Here is an 18419-nt window from a genome sequence, read left to right as displayed (position 1 = left end):
ATTTGTATTTGCCGGATAATCTGTTCCATCGAGCTTTACAACATCAAATTTGATGTATAGATCTGCTCTGTGGGGGTGTATAAAGCCGTCCCCTACATCAAGATCAACCTCAATCTGTGTGTTGGGTTGATTTAAATTTGCAAATGTCCTCCTGTTTGGGGGGAATGATTGTAGCTCATAACTCTCAATATTTTCCATTGTATGTATTTTTATTTAAATGTTAATCTCTACGATTGCAGTTGTTGTGGCTCCAGCAAAATCAACTAATTCTTCTTTTTCATTAGTGACCATCAATTCAATGTAATCTATTCTATTATGGCACACTGGAAAATATAATGTTGGGGATGGATTGTAGATGATGGGCTCCATGAATTCGGAATTAGGTTTGAATGTTGCAATGATGCCTGTTTGTTTGTGAGTGCCTATACCATTTGATTTGGTGATCATACCCTCGGCCACATTACAGTGAATATTCAGAGTCTCTATGGCTAAGAATTTGGGTATATTCATAGCAGTGTGTTTGATGGCCGGTTCGAGTTTTGTGTTGTTCTCAAATCCCAACAGCTCTCCTATAGTACCCAGATGCACTGTTTCTGTAGCAGATACAATCTCTACTCTGTGAGTGACAGAATTTTGACTTAACACTATACCTCTGGGTAATTGAGCATTTAGAGTGGATAGATTATATTGCCCTGGAGTGATGACAATTTTTTGATCCCCTACTGCAATTTTGTTGTTGTGGTGAGTAATATTTGGGATCAGGTACATGCCGTAAAATGCTCTGAGAGCTATTGTTTTGGGATACACTATGTCATCATGCAATTTGAGTTTCAATATTGAATTTTGGCTGGTGAGATGGAATACCCCCATGATGTTTCAGATACCACAAGGCTTTTTGAAAATTTTCAATTGATGGTTTATTTATTTGAGACATATATCTGAGAACAGATAAACACAAATGTCCGCAATTAACATCTTTGAAGTTTTGAACACGGGCATTATTGTAATAAAGATTAGGTGATTTTAGATATTTTATTAAATTTTCAGGTGGAACACCTCCAAATGAATCAAACACAAATGCCTCATTTTTTAAATATTTAAGATAACAAATCCAGTGAGTGCCCTGATTTTTGTACTTATCCAAATTAACAATGCCACACTCTTTGTTGAGTGGTTGTTCTGGCAAAGAATCAGACATGTACACACCTCTAAAATGTTTGATGCCCAGTGGCTTGATTAAAGCTTCAATATCTTGGTTTGTAAGCGGCTCTTGTTTTTTTTAAACTTATTCATGGCTCTCTTAACACCTTTGCCTTTTTTCTCCATGGCCAGGTTATGGCGCCTCTGCTCATCTAATTCTGCCCTATTTTTCTTGGCATCTATTACTGTTTTTGCTATGGCAGCTGAACCCCCGGCCAAGCTCCCCACAGCCCCGAGAGCAGCTAAGATGGCAGGGATGGTAAATATGAATCCCCCCACATGTGATTTTTTTCTGGATTGCTGTAATTTTTTTAATTGGGGGGTACTAAGCAACAATTTCATACCATGGCCCTTGGCAATACAAGAGCTTTTTTTCTTGCGCTGCTTTTTGGTCAAAAGGCTATCAATAGGCCCAAGAGATTTAAGACCTGCATAAGGTATTTGATACATAACACCCTTGGCCTTCATTGTAGGTTTATTATATACATATTCACAGCCCCCACCCCAGTTTTTGTTTGGTGTTCATAGCAATGGTGGTTCCCAATGCTGCTATTCTCTCACTTAAAGAAGCATCTTTGCTTACAAATCTACCAAATGCAGCCTCTTCTAATTTCTTGTCTGCAACATGTCTCTTGTCAAGATCAGTATGTGTGTTGTATGCTATGTCATGGTCTCTACAAGCAGCATCTAGGGGATTTACACCAGGATCCCCTCTGTTTAATCTATGGTCCAATTTTGTGCCGGGACCACAATACTGATAGCCTGGAATGTGTAGTTCAAATGGCAGTTTGTTTATAATGTCATTAACCAGCCCCCGACCCTCAGAAACATTCCAAAATTTAGGTGGTAGAGTATTAATAATTTTTATAAGATATCCAATCCCTTTAGGGTCATTCACTATAAAATTAGACAATTTGGTGCTTATCATGTCCATAATTCCAACCTTTTCATTGTAAAAATTGTGGTTGCCAGCATTTTCCTCCCCAGCTATCACCAATAACCTATCTACAAGTTTCCTGACATCATCAACCCAGACAAATTCTTTAGGCAGGGTGTTGTATTGTTTGATTCCACTGCCAGTCTTGATCTGTGACCATATGGGCTTGATTAAGTTGTTATATTTTGCTCCACTGCTAGACTTGACTCTTTTTTGTGTAGGATCATTGTTCTGGTATAGAGCATCTGATTTTATTAATATTTCTTTGTAATGCTCATAATCTTGATCTGCATAGCTGCCAGGCCTTTTCCTAGTCATCAGTTCCCACAATCCAGGTGTGCCGGGGTACTTAACAAAAGCACCTTTTTCTCCGAGACGAGATTCTGAATAAACAATGATATCATCCCCCATAAAAGTTACTCTGAAATTACCGATTCTATGAATAATGCTGCCATCAAGCTCTGTGTCGGCATATAAGCCAAAAACCTCATCTTTATTGTCTTTAGGTGTGGTTAAATATTTTTGAGCAAGAAGACCCAATTCAATAGGATCCTGACTAGCCTCAATTCTTCTAGGAGCAACAGGACTAGGTGTATGAATACTGGAAAGTGGGGTGAATGGATAATCTAATATGTTCCTAGCAGCTACAGGTACAAGCTCTGTGATCAAATTTTGATTCTGCTCTGTAACAGTTTTGATATTCTTACCTAAATTATTAATAGCATCAATGACAGGCTGTTCTGTTTGTTTGTGTTTTTCATAAATTCCACGGTTCTCTGATTTCCATCCCTTAAATCTTTTTACAAGATAATCTCTTAACTTAAGATCATCAATGACTGGTCGTTTCATGGTTGTTTATTTATGTCTCAACGTCTAGAAAATCGTTGATTTTATTTCTGTATTTGCCAGTATTAGGTGTTCTTGTCATATCAATTGTGACAAACCCATAACTATCCTGGTTCCAGTACCTACTGCAAAACTTGGAAAAATCATTGTAGCTCAAGTCCCCACCTACATATTCATCGTGTATGTGTTTGAGGTTGGTATGGTCTTGATGAAACACACATATAAAATTGCTGTTGTCTCGGATCAGTTCCTTCGGAATTTTAGAAAAAGTCTGTGCCAGGTAGAAGCAGTCAATGTTTTTGTGCCGGCCCTGTGTAAAGAAATTTCTAACCTTGTTTTGATTATCCAGTATAATGTCATCAAACACAACAACAGAATTATCGAGACATTCATCTAGTGGCTTAACATCTGGTTCAAAAGTGGCAATATCCAATCCATCATATAGCTTCATTAGCTGCTGATATTTTAATTGTTCCAAGCTCTTAGAGAAAACATACAAGTGCCTGTTTTTCCAGTCTAACCAGTTGGGTGCCAATAAAAAATTATCAACCATTAGTGTAGTTTTACCACAAGCAGATGGCCCAACAATAAGACACCTAATATTTTCAGGCAGCAACTTGCCATTTCTCTTATTCTGCTGTTCAGGTTCTGGCAGCCTTTTTATAACATCCCAGGTGCTCATATTATTATTTTGTCTGCATCGATCCAGCTGTTTTCCGGATGACCTAGCCATTTGACAAATAACTTGTTGCCTTTTCTGCGGATGATTTTTTCTATGAGATATGTGTCAGGCTGTTTAGTTTTGCTGAGCTCTTGTTCATAGAACCTGCCTTTGAGAATTTCTCCTCGATGATCTTTTATTATATATGTGTTAAGGGTCCCGGGTTTAACTTGAACCACTGTAAATAATTCAGTGCTCCAGTTTCTCGTAAAGCCTCTTTTGAATAAGTGCTTATATTTGCTGATTCTTACTTGGTCGCCCACCCTGTATTTGGCCTTTCTTGTTGTTGGCTGGTATCTAGGATAATAAACAGTCCTGATCAATTTTTGCTCATCAGATGAAGTTACTTCAGAGGGTTTCATGTTGATTGTGGAATGGACCGAGTTGTTATATTTATGTAGAAGTTCTGGAAGAATATTAAGCCATTTATAATTACCTTGAAGGGTAAATTGTTTATACATAAGATTTTTTAGAGTTTTGTTGAATCTCTCTACAATTGAGGCTTTGAGATCACTGTAACTCGAATAATGTTTTATTGCCTGGCTTTTAATAAATTGTTGGAACACTGAATTATAAAATTCTTTGCCATTATCTGTTTGCAAATAGCGCGGTGATCTTCCTGAATGATTGATGATTGTCCTGATGGCTTCTGTAACACATTTTCCAGTCTTGGATTTGAGTGGCACAGCCCAGGCAAATTTTGAAAATGTGTCTATCACAGTGAGTAGATACTTGTAGCCCTTGTTGATTTTGTCTAAGTTTTTCAACTGTCCACTTGACAACTCAATCAAGTCGCTCTGCCATAAATCATCTATGCCCTTTGTGACTACTGGGAGCCTCTTAAAATTATGTCTGGCTTGTCTGTGTAATTCATCAACAATAATTTGTCTAGACATAATATGTAAACAAGAATATTGCAACTATAGGGTGTTCAGCAGCTGAGACTGCAGGATTTTCTAAATATAATTTGTCCCCTATTTGTATTTTAAATTCCAGAGTGCCATCATCTTCAGTATAGGCTGTTTCTAATGTATTGGGATCTGTAAAATCCTCTAACTCTACACTGGTGATTTTTGGTTTGTTGTCAGCATTTGTTATTGATAAGGTAGGGTAGTGGTGTGCCTGTGGTTGAAGCCAATATTTGATCTTGATTGGTCTCAGTGTGCCTCCAACAAAAAACTGGTAATAAAATTGTGCAGGGGACAGCATATATATTTTGCCACCTGGTGTAAATGGTGAATCATATTCTTTGTTGGGGATGCTGTACAATTCAAGAATTACTGTATGTTTTGGATTCTCGATTATGCCGGTTATTTCCTTTTCTGCTGTAAGCAATCTGCTTGTTACAGATTCAAGGTGCTCATTGATGGTCCTAACAACATCATCATGCCCTGGCTTTATTTTTATGTCCACAGCAAGTCTCTTGTATTGTTGCACAATTTCTTGAAGCTGGGTGGCAAAAACAGACAGGGCATTTGCTTGATTGGATTCCATGGTCCCTAGCTGTTGCTTGATATTAGCTACAATTTGTTGCAAATTTTCAATAACTGCCAATTTTGAATTTTGAGCAGTAAGATCATGGACCTGTCTTCTGATATCCTCAAACAGGGCATGCAGTTCATTAATATGTTGATTGGTTGGTAGAGTGGCAACTGTCTGAGTAAGTTGTTTGATCTCTGTCTGGATATTCTTGATATCTTCCGATTTCAATATCCTATTCACTGCCCTCTTAATATTTTTAAGTTCCTGTGATGTAGGGAGATTCGATACTGTATTTTGCAAAGATTCAAGTGCCAATTTCACATTCTTTAATTCAGATGCATCAGCCACATTTTGCATGGCATTTTGGAGCAGGGCTATATCTGCCTGAGAGGGTGTGGATTGTTGTAAAATTTCAAGCTTTGTTTGGATATCATCTATCAAGTGATGAAAATGAGACAGCTCAGATTCAGTGTTGAGGTTTTCAAGCTTTGTGATTTGGTGCTGGACACTGACAAGGGTGTCTACAATCCCAGGCAATCGGGATTCTAGTACATTTGCCAAATCACTTTGCACTGCTGCTATTGTACCTTCAAGATGGGTTATGGAACTTTGAATTTTTCCAAAATCTTCATATGTTTCAAGTTGCAGCTTGATGTTGGCAACACTCCGAGTTATTGCATTCAAAGCATCAGAAGATGGCAAATTGTTCATAAAATTTTCAAGTGTCTCAATTTTTTCTTTAACCTCGGCTATGGCATTGTTCAGAGGGTCCAGATTAGGTATCTCGAGTGACTGAATCTGTTCTTTTAGAGTGGAAATCACTAGATCAAAATCTTCATGTGATTTTATGCTTTTGACAATTGTTTGGAGCTGTGTCTGGACATTATTTATCTGCTCTTCCAATTGCTGTTTCAATTGCTCAGAGTTGGTGGCCTGGGTCTTAAATTTGGCTTGAAGAGCTGCTACAGCCTCTTCTAAACTTTGAAAATTATCCAATGTGGCCAAATCAGTATATTTCTGAAGCAGCACTTTGAGTTCAGAATCAATTTTAAGAAGAGGGTCCATGCATTGTGATTGCAAATTTGTAATTTCTAATTGAAGACTAGCATTCAGTGTGGTTTGTAAAGCTTGTAAATCACTTCTTAATTTCTTGACTCTGACATCAAGCATCAGAATCTCATCACTGTGATCTTCATGTCTTGTATGGCCAAATATATCATTAGGCATTTTTGTTTTAATGGTTATTTATTATAGAGTATCTGATTCTTAATTCTATAAAAAAAGGTATAAGCTTGTCATATGATCCAGGGACCTCAATATATAAGCAGTCACCAGCAGAAACAGTATATACAGTGCCAGAAATCATGTTTGAGTGCTTAATTCTATAAATATTTCTCCCTACTGAAATTTTAACATCACCCTCGGGAGTTGTAATAAATTGCAATTGCCCACCTACAGGTAATTGGTAATGATTTAAATTATTGTTAAATATGTACAATATTTTGCCTGTTTCATCATCATTATCTGTAAATATGCTGCTCAGATGAATAATTAACAAGCCACTCAGTTTAGACAGCATATCAGAAGAGGGTTGTGGTGTTGGTAGCTCCATAATACCTTGTTTCTTGAACCCAAATAAGTTCATAGGCATGTTTATTTATTTCAAATCATGCTCTGTAATTGGGCATTGTTTGCCACTTTTCAAATCACAATGCCCCCAAGGTAAAGTATGTATGTCACATGATAAAATGCATCTCTTATCATCATGTGGGTCCAGAGCCACTTTTCTTACAATATTTGAAGTCAACAAGTGATCCTCACTCTGAATTCTATTTTCTGATGTTCTAATTGAACTCTGTGATTTGATGCAATTTTCATAATCTTCAAATTGAAGATCTTTTTCAACAGTTACTCTGCCAATGCCCTTGGCCTTTTTGGCAACAGCGCCACTACATGTTTCAAAAGTGTACACCTTGGCACTTAACCCAGCAAATTTCACAATAACATCACCAAGCGTCTCATCTTTTAACTTGCCAGGCACCTTTTTGTTGTGGGGTTGAATTCTTGTATGTTCACTGGTATCAAAGTATTGAAACAATTCAGGCTGTGACATATCTTGATAAACATCTTCTGTTTGAATATCAAGAATAAAACTATCCGTATCCATGTACAATAATTTTACACGATCACCATAAAAAGGTTTCAGCACATCATAATACAATGTTAACATATGTAATTTGGACAATTCCAATATCACAGCCCCTACATAAATAGGTTTATCAAATTTGATCTTTGTTTTCATCATGTTGAAAAGTGCCATGTGCTCATCATAAATTCTTCTGTAATTGAAGTTGGGCTTTGCAACCAATTTTTTGCTCAGGCTGGGGTCAGTAATTATTTTAACATCGGTATGTTTCCTGACATTTTCAATTGTTTTGCCATATACAGAATTCACCATCAATTTAAACAAGGCCTTATCAAATTGGCTCTTTGCAGATGTTCGAAGCTCCGTGTTTGTATCAATGTATGGCTTCAACCATCTTGAGTGCCTGAACCTCAAAACTTTGCCAACTTTGGTCACTTGAACACCATGTTTCATCAGGAACTGGAGGTTTTTGTAATATATGACATATCCTTGTTTTGGCTCCAGAGTCATCATGAGCTTCTTCTGTTTAGAGCCAGGTGAGCACTGAACCTCGGAAATTGGGGACAGATCAGAAAATTTCTTGTGCAAATCATCAGGAATTGTCAGATCAACCTCTAAGAAGAGGCCATGGTTACTGTCATCAAAATCCTTAAGATCTTCAATATTGAAATTTTCGACCCACTCAGGCCCTGCATATGGCAGTTTTTTCATCATGGCATGACCATAGAGGTTGTTTGCATCTACATACGTTATATAATTTGATGGCCGTGCTGGATCATAATCAGGCATATGCTTGTTATTTGCTCTGGCATATCTCTGGGAACATTGCACCATTCCACCTCTTATACATTTCTCCATGAACAGATACATATCTTGATCGTGGATCAGATCCAATTGCTTTTTGGTGTTCAAAAACGTTGCAGCCCATGCTAGGCCCGGGGCACTGTAAAAATACACTGGGTCCAGCTTATAATTTTGCATGGAAGATTTTCTGAATGCCTGCAATATATCAGCTAAGAGGGTGACATCAAGTTTTAAATATGCCATGTGATAATCACCAAATGTCTTGCATTTTAAATTGTTCCACATCAACTGAGCATGGTGATAATCATCATCAGTGATTCCAGATCCTCTGATTTTGCTGTAGAACTCTTCTTGTGGTGGCAGGGAACACTCATCAAATTTAGAAAAATCTGTAACATAGTCATATGGATATACACCCTTTCGCCTAATTAATTTCAGGTCCTGATTTGGAAACAATGCACGTGTGATTTTAAATTGATCATCAGGTAATTGAGTGGCCAGTGTATCCAGGCTAGCAGATAAAAATCTGTAAGAATCAAGAAATCTTATGTGAATAGGAACACCATCAACTTTAATTATCTTGCTAATAGATATATATTTCTCATCATTTTCAGCTAAAATATTTAAATTCTGCTTCTCAAACCCCTCGTATCTGACCAGATGATGAAAATCATAATTGGATGCTCCATGGCAAAATATGGGGATAAATCTTGGTCTCTTGATCTTAATATTGCAGCTATTACACAGGGCCTGTTTATATCGACCATCTGTATGAGAATGGTGATGAACCTTGATTTTTGTATCTGAAAATTCAGAATCACATAACGGGCATTTTTTTGCATTGTTGAAATCTTCAATCTGTTCCTCTGTTAAAGGCAACATGGGTTTTGATTTTAATAAGATGTTATATGCTATGTCACGGCACTCATTTTCTATTCTATGTGCAAATATTTTGATGGCATTTGGTCCCTTGTATGAATATTCTTTAATAACAACACCATCCCGTACAACCACACAACAAAAGCTGGAAGGTTCATGTTGCTGGTATGGTGTACTTGAAGATTCTTCGGGATCTGGATTGCAGAATGCAAAAGGTTTGAGGTTCGATTCAAAATCACAGACAATATACACTGGGTGTTCCAACAAAGCTTCAAACTTTTTAAATTTGCAATTTTCACTTAGATTAGGCATTACCATATGAACAGGTTTATGATTGCCACAGTATTTCAGATGCTCAATTAACTTGTTTTTTGCAATTTCTACACTCTCTTCACAAACACCATTCACCATTTTTCTACCATCAAAAACAGTTAAGCATCTTCTGCACAACTTAAATATTTTTTTATATTTGTCTAGTTGTGTTCTCACTAAAGCTTCAAGATTATGTATCAGAGTGTAATGATATGTGCCATCCCCTTCAATTAAGAGCAGATCAATCGGAATAGCAGAATCATCATCAAGTGTACTGATTCTGAGAGGTGCTATCGGGCAATTGCCAGTGGAACAAGTAAATACATTAATAGATAATTGTTTGCCATTGATGTGCCTGGCCCTTTTTTCAAATTTATCAATATTTTGAACAGACATTGGATATTCTAAACCCTCCATTGCCTCGTCAAAATCATGTTCATGCTGTTTGTAATAACTTATTCTCTGAGGATCCCTTGAAACTGGATACAGAGCAGCTAAAATACACCACAGAAAGCATTTCTGGTCGGTATTTTTTATATTGACCACGGCTCTTTTGTTTTTGATATTGGCAGGTAATGGCAGATATGTAGAACCTTTTAATGGGCTGAATTCAGAAATATTAACATATAACTTGTGCGGAGAGCCGCATAGGCTCCATCCGGACTCTTTTGCTGCAAATTCAGAGTGTTTCATATTCAATTGATCTATCAACCTGCTTATTATTGTATCTAAATTTGCATTTGAATATACCGGTACAGTTTCTGTTATGTGGGGATGTATAAATTTTGTGCCGTTTGGCTTCTTATATTGAGTATACAATTTGAGGGACAGCTTATAAGAGCCATTTTGTGCATTGAGAATTGCCTGGAGATCAGAATTTTTACTGTTCAAAAAATTCTCAATGCCGCATCTTGGCTCTGATACAAACCGGTGATCCCTTAATTGGCCGTTAAAACTGCTACGGATGGGTGCATAGCGTGGCTGCTTTGCAGGTCCAGCATTAACAGGTGCTTCATGCTTCCTTTTCAGACCAGATGTGGATGGTTGTGAGGGCAATGCTGATGACTGTACATAAGAATTACACTTATGCCATTTGTAATATGCCTTGCTTAATATTTTATGGCATCTTGGACACATTTTTGTGGCTTTTCTGCATTTCTTAGAGTTACAAATACGGCAATGCCTAGCCCAATGAGAACTAGATATATTTTTATTACACCGATTGCAATATTTTTGTTTTGGCATTTTTTCTTGTTGTTTATTATATAAGATTTTCTGGGCTTCAATTCAAAACTTTATACTTAATAAAAATATCAGTTGGGTTCAGCAGTTAATGGCTGAGCTGGTGCTTTTATACCCAAACAACATCAGTAACTAGGTTTTGGTGATAGTTTTGCTCATGTGCAACACACTTCACCAGGTTTAAAACCTCATCTCTATATCAACTAAATACAATTCAAAATTGGATTTTGAACTGTACAATAAATATTCTGTAAGTCTCACTTGTGTTTATATTAACAGAACAAGACAAAACCAGAATTGTATTCAGGATTGCATGTTTTCATACAAAAAAGCCATATTTTTGACAAGTTTATAAACAACAATCATACAGATATAGCTTTTACACACATGGCCGAATCTGTCTGAGCAGAGGAGAAAGGAGGTTTTCAGATCTGGGGGCTATCAACTAGCAGTAATTATTCAAAATCTCACTTGTAGAGATATTATTTTGCAACATGTATTTCAATCTTATACAGGACTCGAACCCAAAGCCCCTGATTACAATGCAGCAATATTAACACTTCTCAATATGGAATATGCCCACATTTTACTGGGTTCTGAGACCTTAATGCAGACAAAATTGGATTTTGAACTGCCATAATATTTTCTAAGTCTTTGCCTAGGCTCATATTATCAGAATAGAATTGCTTTCAGAATGAATGGGGGTCAGTTCATTGCCACTGTGTGAAAATATGTATCTTTGTCTCAATCTTTGTTACATTTTCCTTGTTACAGACATGTTACACGCACAGAAAGATTAATGACCTCTTCAGTGAATCGCACAGAAAAATCATTAATGTTCCCTTCTAGCGTGTAGATTTTATCTCTTGCGTGCCGGCAGGACATGGAGGCAATTAATTATGCCTACCCACTATTCTTCTATTGTATTGAGCAAGTGGTTATAAAACATGAGAAAATAAGAAAATTGAGAAATTCAGTTTTTGTACAATATATTGTTGTAAAACATTGTTTTACCAGGGTTTCAGATTTGGGGGCTATCAACTAGCAGTAATTATTCAAAATCTCACTTGTGGACATATTATTTTGCCACATGTATTTCAATCTTAAATATTTTATCAGGACTCGAACCCCGAGCCTTTTGTTTACAAGACAACAATATTAACATTTTGCCATCAGGGGAGGCTTCATATTTTATGAGGACTTAAACCCAAACCTCCACACCTGAAAAATTAGGGTATAAGCCCCTCTTGCCATTGTCTTAAGTATGAGTAAATCTATCTGTTGAGCCCTCGCCTTTTCTACACTAGAAATTCAGAATTTCTTAAAAATCAGAGCATATCACACCTGAAGAATTGGGGTACAGGCCCCATCTTGGCATTGTTTTAAGTGTAAGCAAATCTGATTGTTCAATCAAATAGCCTCGCCTTTTCTACACTTGTAAGTGGCGCTGTCCCCACCACAAACACCACTACTACCGAGCCTCATTTTCGGTCGCAGAATTCTCTATTTGGGTGTGTATATATATTGTAAGAAGATGTTTTATTATCAACCTCTACTTCTTGCAGTACATCCTGGACACAGCGTTGCAGGTTAACAAAGGATTTTTGGTTAGTATATATTTTTTTTCTTAAAACTGTTCGGTTACTCGCTCGTTCCTGGCATCATACACAAAAGTTTTCTCCGCGATGAGGATGATGCTACACAGAGTGTCGGCAGGCAAGGTATCGTGGAACTCGCACACAATCTTGATGTTGGTGCGATCGTTAACAACCACCTGCTTTCTTTTAGATGTGTTGATGAGGAACATGGGTCTGCGAGCTATGAACTCGTTTGGATTGTAGTACACGTCCACGTTACCGGAAGTCACTCGTTTGTAAGCTGTGTACGCCTCGTACAGTTTCAGGTAGTCCTCTTCTGCGATGTTTAGGTTGTAGTTCTCACGTGGGAAAACTTCGTTTCTGCCATTTTTGAGGTAAATGTTCTTAATCTTGCAGTTGTCGAACTGGCTTGAATTTTTCTCCTGATTGTTACCTCTTCCTGTCTGGAAGAGTACGACTGCAAACTCGGGCATGTCGTACCGAATGTTGTTGAATTGCGTGGTTACGTCAAATTCGAAATGATTGCCGGAAGCAGGTTTTTGCACACACTGGTAGCCATAAAACTGAATGGACACTTGAGGATTCTTCAGGATGTCGGCTTTGTACTTGAGAGCATAGTTTGATTCGTATTCTACCACTGGCACGCGCAGCTCCATGGACCTTACAATACACTTGGCAGCGTCGGGTAGTGTGTTGGGAAGCAAGGTAGTCCCGTCCGGGCCCAAAGTGCTGTATCGCATCAGTGCGTCGTTGTCGTTGGCAGCTCTGCGAAAAGTGACGCGCAAACCACCCTTCCACATGATCTCCTTGTAGTCCGAGAAGAAACCGGGCAGCAGACGCATGGGAAACAGTACTGTGTGACTTTGAGTTTTGATTTTTGTACCTGCTTCGAATCCCCCCGCCTGGTAGTATGCTGCATCGGTCTTGGAGAGTTTCAGTGTTCCCACGGCAGTCGAGGTAATCCCGGGGTAGTCAACCCTATCGATGACGGTGCCGTGTTTTCTAACTTCCACCTGCGAGAATAGGTATGGCACAAAATTATCTATGAGTCTTAGGTTTGTGTTGGCAAGAAATGCTTCGCCGTTGTCTCTCTTCACTACATCAAACTTGATGTACAAATCAGCTCTGTGAGGGTGAATGAATCCATCCCCGACGTCCACATCGTATTCTATCTCTCGATTCGCTTCGTTAAGGTTGGCAAACGTGCGACGGTTGGGAGGGAAGGACTGTAACTCGTAACTTTCGATTTGTTCCATGATGGTTATTTATTATATGTTAATCTCCACGACGGCAGTGGTCGCGGCTCCTGCAAAATCAACCACCCCCCTCTTCTTGTTTGTCACTGCTAATTCTATGTTGTCTTTGCGATTACGAGATACAGGAAAGTATATCGGTGGGGAGGGTGTGTAGATAATTGGCTCCATGAACTCAGAGTTTGGTTTGAACGTAGCGATAATACCTGTCTGCTTGTGACTCCCTGGGATGCCGTCAGAGGATTTGGTGATCATATCTTGATTATTTTTTTACAGAGCAGTTCGGGTAGGTTGTTATTTATAGACCCCACCCCAATTTTTTTGTTTTGTGTTCATGGCGATGGTCGTACCTAATGCGGCGACCCGTTCGCCCAGCGAGATGTCTCTGCTGACGAGTCTCCCGAAAGCTGCGTGCTCTAACTTTCTGTCAGCATCATGACGTACATCGAGATCGGTATTGGTATTGTAGGCAATATCGTGATCCTTGCATGCAGCATCCAGGGGATTCACACCCTTGTCGCCTCTCTTTAGTCGCTGTTCGAGTTTGGTACCGGGGCCGCGGTACTGGTAACCTGGCAAGTGCATCTTGAAGGGTAGCTTGTTGATGATGTCGTTCACGAGACCTCGACCTTCGGCCACGTTCCAAAATTTCGGAGGTAGGGTGTTGATGATTTTGATGAGGTACCCTATGCCTTTGTCGTCATTCACAATGAAGTTGGCAAGCTTGGAGCTAACCATGTCCACAATTCCTACCTTCTTGTTGCGAAAGTTGCTGTTGCCTGCATTCTCTTCTCCTGCAATAACCAACAACCTGTCTATGAGCTTGCGCACGTCGTCAACCCACACAAACTCTTTGGGCAGGTTGTTGTAGAGTTTGACGCCGCTGCCTGTTTTGACCTGCTTCCATATCGGCTTGATGAGGTTCTTGTATTTTTCGCCGCTGCTAGATTTGACGCGATTCTGCGTAGCGTCGCTGTTTTGGTACAAGGCATCCGTCATGATCAAAATTTCCTTGTAACTTTGGTAATCTTCGTCTGTGTAATCTCTTGGCTGCTTTTTTGGTGATGAGTTCCCACAGTCCAACCGTGCCGGGATACCTGTTCCAGCTGTTTTTCTCACCCAAATTGACTTTCACGTTGTCACCCTCGAACGTGACTTTCGATTTTCCGATTTTCCAAACCACGCCCTCGTTGAGTTCCATGGTTGGGTACAATCCGAAAACCTCGTCTTTCTCGAACTAAACTCAACGGTCTGTTGATCAATCAATTTTCGGAACGTTGCTCTTCTTGTTGGAACAGTGACGATTTCGGATTCGCAACGATCGACATGACGAGGAAACCCAACGACGGAAAATACAGAAACAAAATTAACGACTTTCTAAACGTTGTAACGTTGTGGTCGAGGTCTCGTGAACGACATCATCAACAAGCTACCCTTCAAGATGCACTTGCCAGGTTACCAGTACCGCGGCCCCGGTACCAAACTCGAACAGCGACTAAAGAGAGGCGACAAGGGTATGAATCCCCTGGATGCTACATGCAAGGATCACGATATTGCCTACAATACCAATACCAATCTCAATATACGTCATGATGCTGACAGAAAGTTAGAGCACGCAGCTTTCGGGAGACTCGTCAGCAGAGACATCTCGCTGGGCGAACGGGTCGCCGCATTAGGTACGACCATCGCCATGAACACAAAACAAAAAAATTGGGGTGGGGTCTATAAATAACAACCTACCCGAACTGCTCTGTAAAAAAATAATCAAGATATGATCACCAAATCCTCTGACGGCATCCCAGGGAGTCACAAGCAGACAGGTATTATCGCTACGTTCAAACCAAACTCTGAGTTCATGGAGCCAATTATCTACACACCCTCCCCACCGATATACTTTCCTGTATCTCGTAATCGCATAGACAACATAGAATTAGCAGTAACAAACAAGAAGAGGGGGGTGGTTGATTTTGCAGGAGCCGCGACCACTGCCGTCGTGGAGATTAACATATAATAAATAACCATCATGGAACAAATCGAAAGTTACGAGTTACAGTCCTTCCCTCCCAACCGTCGCACGTTTGCCAACCTTAACGAAGCGAATCGAGAGATAGAATACGATGTAGACGTCGGGGATGGATTCATTCACCCTCACAGAGCTGATTTGTACATCAAGTTTGATGTAGTGAAGAGAGACAACGGCGAAGCATTTCTTGCCAACACAAACCTAAGACTCATAGATAATTTTGTACCATACCTATTCTCGCAGGTAGAAGTTAGAAAACACGGCACCGTCATCGATAGGGTTGACTACCCCGGGATTACCTCGACTGCCGTGGGAACACTGAAACTCTCCAAGACCGATACAGCATACTACCAGGCAGGGGGATTCGAAGCAGGTACAAAAATCAAAACTCAAAGTCACACAGTACTGTTTCCCATGCGTCTGCTGCCCGGTTTCTTCTCGGACTACAAGGAGATCATGTAGAAGGGTGGTTTGCGCGTCACTTTTCGCAGAGCTGCCAACGACAACGACGCACTGATGCGATACAGCACTTTGGGCCCGGACAGGACTACCTTGCTTCCCAACACACTACCCGACGCTGCCAAGTGTATTGTAAGGTCCATGGAGCTGCGCGTGCCAGTAGTAGAATACGAATCAAACTATGCTCTCAAGTACAAAGCCGACATCCTGAAGAATCCTCAAGTGTCCATTCAGTTTTATGGCTACCAGTGTGTGCAAAAACCTGCTTCCGGCAATCATTTCGAATTTGACGTAACCACGCAATTCAACAACATTCGGTACGACATGCCCGAGTTTGCAGTCGTACTCTTCCAGACAGGAAGAGGTAACAATCAGGAGAAAAATTCAAGCCAGTTCGACAACTGCAAGATTAAGAACATTTACCTCAAAAATGGCAGAAACGAAGTTTTCCCACGTGAGAACTACAACCTAAACATCGCAGAAGAGGACTACCTGAAACTGTACGAGGCGTACACAGCTTACAAACGAGTGACTTCCGGTAACGTGGACGTGTACTACAATCCAAACGAGTTCATAGCTCGCAGACCCATGTTCCTCATCAACACATCTAAAAGAAAGCAGGTGGTTGTTAACGATCGCACCAACATCAAGATTGTGTGCGAGTTCCACGATACCTTGCCTGCCGACACTCTGTGTAGCATCATCCTCATCGCGGAGAAAACTTTTGTGTATGATGCCAGGAACGAGCGAGTAACCGAACAGTTTTAAGAAAAAAAATATATACTAACCAAAAATCCTTTGTTAACCTGCAACGCTGTGTCCAGGATGTACTGCAAGAAGTAGCGGTTGATAATAAAACATCTTCTTACAATATATATACACACCCAAATAGAGAATTCTGCGACCGAAAATGAGGCTCGGTGAGGCTCGCCTTAATAGTTTGCTCTTGTAAGGCATAAGCCTTATTTTCTCGCAGTGTTGCCAACATCTTACTCGAAAAAATCACCAAGGTTTCTCTCCACGTTCCACTACATAGGATATCCTCGGGCAAGGCATCGTGAAACTCGCAGACGATCTTGATGTTGGTTCGATCGTTGACCACAACCTTCTTTCTCTTAGATGTGTTGATGACGGTCATGGGTCTCCATGCTTTGAATTCGCTGGGCGTGTAGTACATGTCCACGCTTCCCTCGGTCACGCGTTTGTAAGCCGAGAACGCTTCGTAAAGTTTGAGGTAATCGTTTTTGGTCACGTCGAGGTTGTAATTCTCGTGCAGGAACACTTCGTTTCTACTGTTCTTCGGATAAACATTCTTGATCTTGCAGTCGTCGAACTTGCTGGAATCTTTTTCCTGATTTTTGTCCCTCCCAGTCTGAAAAAGCACTACGATGAAATCTGGCATGTCGAACTGTATGTTGTTGAACTGCGTCGCATCAGTGCATCAGTGCATCGTTGTTGTTGGCAGCTCTTCGAAACGTGATTCTCAGTCCTCCCTTCCACATGATCTCCTTGTAGTCCGAGAAGAAACCAGGCAGCAGACGCATGGGAAAGAGCACCGTGTGACTTTTCGTCGATATTTTGGCCCCGGCTTCGAATCCCCCGGCCTGGTAGTACGCTGCGTCTGTTTTGGATAATTTCAAAATTCCCACTGCCGTCGACATGATGCCTGGATAATCTATTCTGTCGATGACGGTGTTGTGTTTCCTCACCTCCACCTGCGAGAACAGGTGAGGCACAAAGTTGTCCACAAGTATCAAGTTTGCTGCTGCGGGAAACGCATCTCCACTTTCTTTCTTCACCACATCAAATTGAAGGTAGAGGTCCGCTCTGTGAGGATGAACAAACCCATCGCCTACGTCCACATCATATTCGATCTCTCTGTTCGCTTCGTTCAAATTTCCAAACATAGGTTCTATTCATATTTTTACTCATGTATAGACATACATGATGAATCAGCAAACATATTTTTTCTAAGTCTTGCCGTTTCCAAAATAACCTTATTTCCACTCACCATTTTCGATTTCCGAGCATAGGTTCTATTCATATTTTACTCACATATAGACGTACGTGATGAATCCGAAAACAGATTTCTCCTAAGTCTTACCGTTTCCAAGATAACCCCACTTCCGGTCGCCATTTTGGATTTCCGAACATAGGTTCTATTTATACTTTTTCTCACATATAGGTGTACGTGATGAATCCGCAAACAGATTTCTCCTAAGTCTTACCGTTTCCTAGATAACCCCACTTCCGGTCGCCATTTTGGATTTCCGAACATAGGTTCTATTCATACTTTTTCTCACATATAGGTGTACGTGATGAATCCGCAAACAGATTTCTCCTAAGTCTTACCGTTTCCTAGATAACCCCACTTCCGGTCGCCATTTTGGATTTCCGAACATAGGTTCTATTCATACTTTTTCTCACATATAGGTGTACATGATGAATCCGCAAACAGATTTCTCCTAAGTCTTACCGTTTCCTAGATAACCCCACTTCCGGTCGCCATTTTGGATT

The 18419-nt window shown here is 40.0% G+C and overlaps 1 protein-coding gene across 1 annotated transcript in view; it reads left to right on the top strand.

Annotated features, from left to right (window-relative positions):
- Nucleotides 1-18419, top strand: part of LOC145994378 (protein takeout-like) — a 61638-nt gene that overhangs the window by 10163 nt on the left and 33056 nt on the right. The gene's annotated exons all lie outside the window — the stretch shown is intronic.

The sequence above is a fragment of the Lepisma saccharinum genome, chromosome 10 (assembly GCF_977018435.1).
Source record: "Lepisma saccharinum chromosome 10, izLepSacc3.1, whole genome shotgun sequence".
Lineage (NCBI taxonomy): Eukaryota > Metazoa > Arthropoda > Insecta > Zygentoma > Lepismatidae > Lepisma > Lepisma saccharinum.
The sequence above is the reverse complement of the archived record's forward strand: the minus strand, read 5'-3'. Positions and strand labels throughout refer to the sequence as shown.